This window comes from Solanum lycopersicum, chromosome 10 (genome assembly GCF_036512215.1).
Source record: "Solanum lycopersicum chromosome 10, SLM_r2.1".
NCBI lineage: Eukaryota > Viridiplantae > Streptophyta > Magnoliopsida > Solanales > Solanaceae > Solanum > Solanum lycopersicum.
This window is the reverse complement of record NC_090809.1, coordinates 41,033,325-41,042,792: the sequence shown is the minus strand read 5'-3', so window position 1 is coordinate 41,042,792 and position 9,468 is coordinate 41,033,325.

Sequence of the window (9,468 nt, the reverse complement as noted above, 5' to 3'; positions counted from 1 at the left end):
CTCCTCATGGTTCCAGATCAGGAAATTTCAAATGCTGAATTTTCAAAATGTTATCAAGATGTTGACTCAGAGTGTGAACAACAAGAACAACCTACAGTCCCTAAATCTGGCAAATATTAATGTTTGATTAACTGCATCTAGAGTTTTGGATATTGTTCAAATGAACTTGCCTGAGTTATTAGAATCATTGATTGGTGAGGATCCTAAAACTTGTGAATCCTTTCAGGACAGGTTCTTCCTAAGAGAGTTAAGGGATGCAAAATCTCTGGAGATTGTGAATTTAAGGTAGGGTTCCATGACAGTCCGAAAGTATGACCTCAAATTCACCCAAATCTCCAGGTATGCTCTTCACATTGTTGCTGATTACATGGACCAAATATACAAATTCATACATGGGGTATCCGATCTAGTGAAAACATATCATAGGAATTCTATCTTCCTTGGAGACATGAACATCTTTAGAATCATGACTCATGCCCAACAGGTGTAGGGTGATAAACTTACGGAATAATCCAAGGAGAATAAGAAGGCTAGGGTATTCAGTACATTCTTTCGTACTAAAGTCCCTTATTGGGGACGTTGCATTCCATGTTGTAGGTACAAGTACTCAACTAGTAGATCTCCCCAATAGAAGTATATTATACTCAACAGTTGTTGATGAGATCCAGGTTGATTCAGGGTTTTACAAAGTCTTTACTATGCGTATTTCCATATTTGTACGTCATGGATTCCAGTAGAGATTTTGTAGACATTGTAAAGTTATCATTTCTAACCGACCCAACAAGAATTTAACTCCCAACCTAATTTAACTCAAAGGTCAAAACCCGATTCTCCTTCAAACCAGACCCACCAGTCATTCCTTCTTCCTCTTCACACATTCCACCTTCAACAGCCATGCGCAGAAAACACCCTCCCCTTTGTTCCCGTCTTCTTCCTCGCGTAGCTCCAACGTGCAGCGCGCCCCCTTCCCCTTTTCCTTTCTGTCGTACGAATGGTATGCCTAGGTGTCGAAATCCCCCTTCCTTCTCATCCTTCCCCTCAAATTGTACGTCCCAGATCGTTCTTTCCGTTTAGAAAATTGTACCAATTCATACTATTCCGTTTCAACATTATCTCTTTAGGGTTTTCAATTTCAAAATGGGACATGAAATCGCGATTTTACCCCAGCTCTTTTTGTGATTTCCCCCCGATCTTCATCCATCAAAATGGCTATTTATATGGCCATCTATTCACTGTTGGAGGAGGGTTTTTTTGGCTGAAATTCCATTGTTACATAAACACAGAAATAGTCGAGAAAAAATGGAGGAAAGTTAAGGAAATTTTCGAGGAAATATTCCTTGTTCTGTTCTAATTCCTTCAATGTCTTTGGAGTTTGTTGAAGTTATCAGGCCTCCATTGTGGTCGTGGAAGGTCGTCTCCTTTACTAGCAAAGTCCCAATCGCTGCTCGGAGAAAGGTAACACTTCCTTTTACTTACGTTTTGCTTCGGTATAGAACACGATGTGATGAGTGTTGTTGGTTCCTTTGGTTTGGTTACTGTTTCGTTTACTCGTTTCGACTTCTATACTCTTCGAATGATTGTTTGGTGTGATTGATTCGTTGTTGATTATTATAGATATACTTCAATCATGTTTAAGATCCATTTGAAACTTCTTGTAGGCATATTTTACTTTGATCGTATTGTGTTTCTAGTTTAGCGTAGATATGTGCACCGTTGTGATTTTCTCCTATGCGTTAACATGTCTCAATGGTTGTGCCTTGTATTCATTATCATATGAACTCGATTTCTTGAGAAGCAAAGATATCAGTTTTTTTTGTTCTCATTTATGTTTTCGCTTTCTGTTTCCTTTGCTCCTTCACAAAAGTTGTCTTGCAATTCCTTAATGAATTGTCCCTTTTGGAATCGTTTGATTTCATTGCTTTAGAATCCTCTCGTCAATGTTGGTTCTATGTGCATGCTAAGCATTAATCATGATTGATATATTGATGAAAGTCGCTTTAGTATTATATATTGGTCGTTATGTGCATTGGTTCGAGTTTGTATCTTTGAAGTTAACTGGTGCGCTGCTCGGCGTTGTTTGTTGTTCGACATTCAGTTCTCTTGCTTGGTTCTCATTAATAAATCTCTTACTTTGTTGATATTGTTCTTGAAACTTATAAAAATGATTAGGAAGTTTTGTAATTTGTTTCAACAAGTCCTCAAGGCGCTGTTATTATTGCTTTTCATTTCTTAAGCTTTGAACTATATATTTGTTTTATTTTGATAGCTTTTCTTCTTTTGACTTCTACTGCTTAAAGTATATCACTACCTTCCTTGTTTAGAACATGTTTTAGTTGCTAATAATTTATGTATTGTTGCTACCTTTTGCACAATGTAATCACTGCTTTAAATCTTGGTTCCTTTGTGACCAATGCTATTTTGAATTCTCTGTAATGCATGGAGTATGCTTGATCAATAAAGTATGGTGTTTATTTTTCATATTTACTAAGGAGTAGTGGTGCATTTCCATGCATATGACGGATGCATTAGTATGTGTATATGCACTGCGTGTCACTGTCATTGCTTTACTTGTTGTGAGATCTTATTTTACTTGTTGTGAGATCAATAAAGTAGGTGTTTATTTTGTATATTTACTAAGGAGTAGTGGTGCATTTCCATGCATATGACGGATGCATTAGTAATGTGTATATGCACTGCGTGTCACTGTCATTGCTTTACTTGTTGTGAGATCTTATTTTTTATTTTCATTTGGAATGGTTTTTGAAGTCATTTCTTCCCCTCTAACTCGATCTCCTAGTAGTTCATTTTATCTCTGTCTTGTTCAAGACGCATGCTATTAGTGTATCGTTCAAGGTGCTAATTCACTTTGGGTTGTTTCATTGCATGTGAAAACTATTCTTGAGTCCTTATGGACTTCACTCCAATACCCTGCACTTCATCATCGAGCCATAAAGGCTCAAAACATCCTCCTCGAGTCGTAGATTCCCTTCAAACTGGTGTACAGGTCGAAATATGGCAATATGTGTTGCTGGAAATTACAGTTTGCCGATGTTGAGAAGCTGTATACCAGCGATATACACTGTTTATACCGTGATATGCAAGTAAAAAATGCACATGGAATCCAAATTCAAAATCTAGATTTAAAGCTGTGAAAAAATGCTGCTTAAACATAGATTTCAACTATCAAAAGTTGAAAAGCAATCTGATATACAACCAGTATACATTGATATACAGACGCATTATACCACAAATAGGAGGAAAAAAATACGAATTGCAGGTTAACGTACAGGGACGCCGAATTCAGTAAAATACTGGAATATTGAATGAATACGTGCATAGGGTACATTCCGTATACATTGGTATACACTATTTGGGCAGCGATATACAATATTAAAATGGTATAAAAAATGGTACAGGTACAAACACGCCAAAATAATATGGAAAATACAGGAGGAATCGCGAGTATACGTATCCAAAAAATATATATAGTATTCAAAAGTATAAACGGATTGGATATATACAGTATACATCATTTGTATACTTTAATTTTTTTTTCAGGAAAATGGGTCAGGCCCTTTCAGCAAAAGTTTGATAGGGCCAAAATGCCACAATGTTTTTTTGCAAGATTTAAATTGTTGAAAGAACCCAAACCTAATTAGCATAGGACAGGTAGGCCAAAGCCCATTTCAATGAGTTTGGGTATTAAGCCCAAGTTCAATTGTTCTTTTCCCTTCCTCATTACCTATTGTTTATTTGAATTAACCATTATTTGGTAGAATTTTAAAAATATCCTAAACGGCAACCATATTTTTTACTATTATAAATTTTACTATTATTTTTACTGACTTAGTTTGTTCTATTGAATTTCGTCAAAATTTAGGTTTATTCCCGTTAGAATATTCCTCTAAATATTTCCCTTTAGAAAAAATAAAAAGGTTAAAAAAATGAAATAAATAAATATTAAAATGAATTTTCTCTTTACTTAGTTAAAATTATTATTGTTTAAGAGTCATTTAGTCAAATCGCCGGTCAACCGCAAGTGAGCGGGCATCACAAGGGCCTAACACCTTCTCGGGATGTACATTTGAATTTCGAACCTTTTCAATCGATTTTTATCTGTTTTTAAATCTTTTGAAATTTTTAAAATTTTTCTTGATTTTATCAAAAATCAAGTGGCGACTCAGTAAATTTGGAAAGTCAATTTTTCTTAAATGATAACATTAATTGATTTTCCGAAACTTAGTCATTTTTTCACTATTTTACCAAATAATATATTTTAAAACATAAAAACACTAGGAATCCATGTATCAATCCTCGGTACCATGTCACATGATCATTTAAAATGATCTTGTAGATGAAGAAGTGTTCAAGGATATAGTGAGGATCCTTGGGACAATAAGTAAACATTCCAAATGAACCATCAAGGATAGTTAGTCAGGAAAGTACCAGTAACACAAGTGCAAGAACATGTGAAACCGGCCAGGGGGGGACCATACGACCTCCCTAACTGAATTTGGTTAGGGTAGTTAGGGGCAGGCGTGCGCACGGGTCCATCCATGTGGGGCCCAACTCCCTAACCAACTCTAGACTATAAATACCTGACCTGAGTGACTAACTAACCTACGACCAACAAAAAATAATTGTGACCTCACAACCTAAGACCTAGTCGGGTGACACCAAACCGTGTAACTAATTAAGAGACAACCTAGTATTTAACCTAGGATGGACCAAAAGGGTTAGTTATGGTCTTAATGAGTTAGGGCTACTTTAGGAATTACCGTGGGTCCTTAATTAATTAAATTAATAACTTAATTAATTAATTAAAAATCATTAGTTAGCCGAAACAGTTAGGAAAATTTCCGATTTTACGAAGTCAAATACTCTCCCATTTTTAGTCAATTTAGGAGGGTTTTTTTTTAGTAATTAACTAATTAATTTATTAAATTAAGTCGATTATCCTAAGTTGAATTAGTAAATATCATTTCTTAAGACTTAGAATCATCTTCAAACACTAGAAAAATCACGACTCAAAATAATACGAAATCATGATAAAACAATGAGAAAAACGTAGAAAAATAGAAAATTTCTCTTAGGTGATTTCAAGGTATTCTTCAAGGTTTTCGTGCAAGGTGATCTTAGTAAATCCAATTCTACATAAGCTATTGGTTTTCTCTCTTGGTTTACTTTCCCGAAGAGTCTTTTCAAATACTTTATGAATTCAAGAACATCAAAACTAGGGTTAATCCCAATGACATTATTGAATGTCCACCTCCCTAGTTATCCTTGTTTTCAATTCTAATAGTATGTAGATTTAATATCGAACATGTTGTTTGTATTTGGTTCTAATGAGGCCTATAGATTTGATTCGTTTGATTAAGGTATTAGTTACATGAGTTAAAGAAGGTTGTAATGTGTAGTTGTGTTCGAAAAGATGAAGTAGGTATGAATTGTTCATGAAGTTTAGCTCATTGTTAAAAATCAACCGGCTTAGAATGTTGAAATCACTATCGTATATTCTTGAAGTTAATTAAATTGGATAATGATATTTTCAAGACCATTGTCTAGTAAAAATTTTGCTTATGCCAATAAATTTGCTAACAATATCCTAGATTACTATTATATGTGAAGGATTAGTGTGTGCCTATAAATTGTCTTACAAATGTATTTCCAAAATAGAATACAAAATGGGCTAATGACTAAGTTATACAAAATTAAGCATTACCAATGAAACACAATGAATTCATAACCAAGGGTATGTCAATCATTGGGACAAGTCCCAACATACCCTTTCTAAATGAACTATGAATATAAGTAAGTACATTCAACAAAGTTCATAACGTTCATAAAGACAAGTATAAACATACCAAAATTTCATTGAACAAGTCACATAATTAAAAGTTTAAGAATTATGAAAGTGACAAGAATGAGGTGTTAAAATATGTGAGAAAAGTCTCTCTCACACCTAGACAATTATGCTAAAGATACTCATAAATAAGGGTGTTAATAATCGTGAGACGGGTATTATTGACACCAAGATGATAATGCAAGGTTAAATTCACATTTAATCAAGTAAAGAAAGGGATGAACAATTATCCAAAGAGTTAAGTAAACCCCATAACTAGAAGCAAGCTTCCATAATGTTTGAGTAAACTCTAAAAGTTATAAAGAAAAAAAGTTCAGCAAAGCACCGATAGACTAGCAATGAGCTCGTGCCAGCACATGTAAGCCTCATGAGATGAGTCTACCACAAAGGTGGATAAGTATTCTCTGTATGTATCCAATTCTTCAAACTATGATGCACGCATAGGAACCAGCTAGAGGATTCCACCTAAGAGATATAGGAATGATGCAGTTTCACTTTGGCCGGTAAAACAACCCCATTTTAGTGTCGGGAAGACACTGGATTTCATGCTTAGATCACATGATCTATGTAGTTTAAATTCTCAAACAAAATACTCGGTTCTCTTTAGCCGTCATCCATCTCTTTTCTGTGTGGGGAAAACACTGGACTTGATTTCACTTTAGCTGGTGAACTACCCCTTTTTGGTGTGGGGCAAACACTGAATTTCATTTTAGCTCACATGATCCTGGTTCAATTTGATCGGTGAACCACTCTTTTTCGGTGTGGGATAGACACTGAATTTCATGTTAGCTCACATGATCTTAATGCTAAAGATTTATTTAAGAATGTAAGAAATAAAGAAGAAGAGTTGTAAGTTCAAGGTGAGCTAAGAAAGTAAGAGCTTAAGTATATCAAATCATCAATGGTTGATAAGAATGAAGTTTTAAGAAGTTATTGACTTGTAACAAATTAGGATATATGCTCTATTATATTTTTGTTATGCAAATAATGAATTGATTGGCATAGCCAAATAAAAATTTGCTTACAATGAGCTCTTATATTATGCCTATAAAGAGTAGTAAAACATAACGACTAATCAATGCCCCACAATCTCCATAATATAAAAATGATAAGATAAGTTACCTAGCCAATAAAAATTGTCTTATAATGATTTCATCCACAATTTAACATGAATGGAAAGAATAACTTGTAGTAAGAGTAGCAAAATAATTTCGTTAGTCTTTTGGAATACTTGCTCGATTCTTGGTAGGTATGAGACTACAATGAACCATTGCACTTGAAGTAAAACATAGGATTAAAGAGATCATTAAACAACACAACACAAGAAGAAAAAGATTGAAAAAAAACTAAATGTTTAGGATGGAGCTCTCGGGTTTGGAGGAGCAAATTTCAAAATTTTCGTTCGAGTTGTTCTAAAATTATGTCCATGATTCTAAGTTCTTATGTTCATATAGAAAATGAGTTGTGTGCTTTGAATGCATTATCTTTAATGAACTAAGAGTCTTACTTTGTTTTTATATGTTTGTTAATATTGATATTGTATGTCTACTTACTGCTTTATAGCGCCTTGGAATTTCATAAGTTAAGTAGAGGCAAGGTAAGATATTCTTAATACTCTAAAGATTTAAGTTGTTGTTTAGCTTTTCAACTTGCATACACGTACAGTCAATGTACTGATGATAGTCTCCATGCCTCATCTTATGATGCACACGTAGGTAACCCTGATCAATACCGAACGCCTTGTACGTGCCCCATTTCTATCCCTCATTATCGCATGGCTATGGCGATGTTTAGAGAACTTAAGGCTCAAATCCAAGATCTTATTGATACAAGTTTTGTTAGTCCTAGTTCTTCCCCATGGGGTGCTCCAGTTTTATTTTTTAGGGAGAAGGATGATAGCATGATGATGTGCATAGATCCCCGGAAACTGACTAAGGTCACTATTCAAAATATGTACCCCTTCAACATATAGATATTTTTTCAACCAATTAAATGGTACACGGATTTTCTCTAAGATTGATTGTAAGATTTAGGTATAATAAACTGAAGATTATGCCTTAAGATATATCTGAGACAACATTTAGGACTTGTGATTGATACTATGATTGTTTTGTTGTGCAATTTGGGTTTGACTAATGTGTCTGCAACTTCAATAAGCTTGATAAATGGAGTATTCAATTCCTTTCATGAATTTTTTGCGACAGTATTTATCGATGACATTTTGGTATATTAGAAAAGTGAAGAAGAGCATGCTAACCATCTTCTTCCATTTTTGATATTCTTCTAAAGCAAAATTTAAAAGAAAATTTTTCTAAGTGTGCATTCGAGTTGATGTCAGTTGCATTTTGGGGAATGTGTTGTCAAAATAATGGGTAAGGGTAGATTGCCAAAAGGTATTTTCAGTTCACAATTGGGTCCGACCTAGTTCATTGAGGAAGGTTAAGAGTTTTATGCGACTTTCTAGTAACTATCGTCATTTGGTAAAATATTTTACTTCAATTCCTACTTAGTTCACTAATCTTACCAAAAATGAGGTACCATTTTACTGGACTGTAAAATGTGAGGAGAGCTTCTAAAATCTGAAGATTCTTTTTACCATCGCGCCCATTCTAGCATTAGTGATTAAGGGTAAGGACATTAATGTCTATTGTGATGCCTCACATTATGGATTGGATGTTGTGTTGATACAATATATGAATGTTATAGCTTACGCCTTGCATCAATTAAAGGTGCACGACAGAAATTATCACATTCGTGATTAAGAGTTGGCAGCTGTAGTATTTTCTCTTAAGATCGGGCGACATTGTTTGTATGGAGTTAAATATGAGGTACTTACTAATTGTATTAGCTTACATCATGTATTTCCCCAAAAGTATTTGACGTCGATACATCCATGATAGATGGAATTGCTCAAGGATTATGATGTGACAATTTAATATTATCCGGGTAAGAAAAATGTTTTGGCAGGCGCTTTCAGTTGAAAAGTGATAAGTATTGGTAGTTTATATCACTTGATTTGAACGAAGAGACTCTTTCCCAAGTAAATTTAGACCTTGGATTCTATGTTCATGCAGTTGGACATTCTTGAAAGAGGTGGGTTTCATGTTCATATAGTAAATCAAACCCAAATATTTTGAAAATAGAGATTAAGAGGAGCTTAGAACAATGATTGCAATAGGTATGTCTCAAAGAACAACTCTAGATGTGGATGGTGTTTTAAAAAATAAGGGTAGAATATGTCTTCTAAGAGTTGATGAACTTATCCCAAGAATGTTGGTGGAGACTCATGGCTCGAGATATACTATTCATTCGGGGTGTGACCAAGATGTATGGAGATCATAAACGAGATTATTGGTTGATGGGTATGGTACAAGACATTGAGTGTGAATTGTCAAAAATATAATTATGAAAATCAAAGACCTGCGAGGTTGCTCCAAAAGATGCCAATTCTTAGATGAAAGTGGGAAAGTATAGCCATGGATGTTGTGGTTGGCCTTCCGAAGGACTTTGGGGAAATTTGATTCTATTTAGGTTGGGGTTGGTAGAATGACTAAATCAGCACACTTTATTACGGTAAGGGTGGATTGCAATTCTAAAAAATTGGC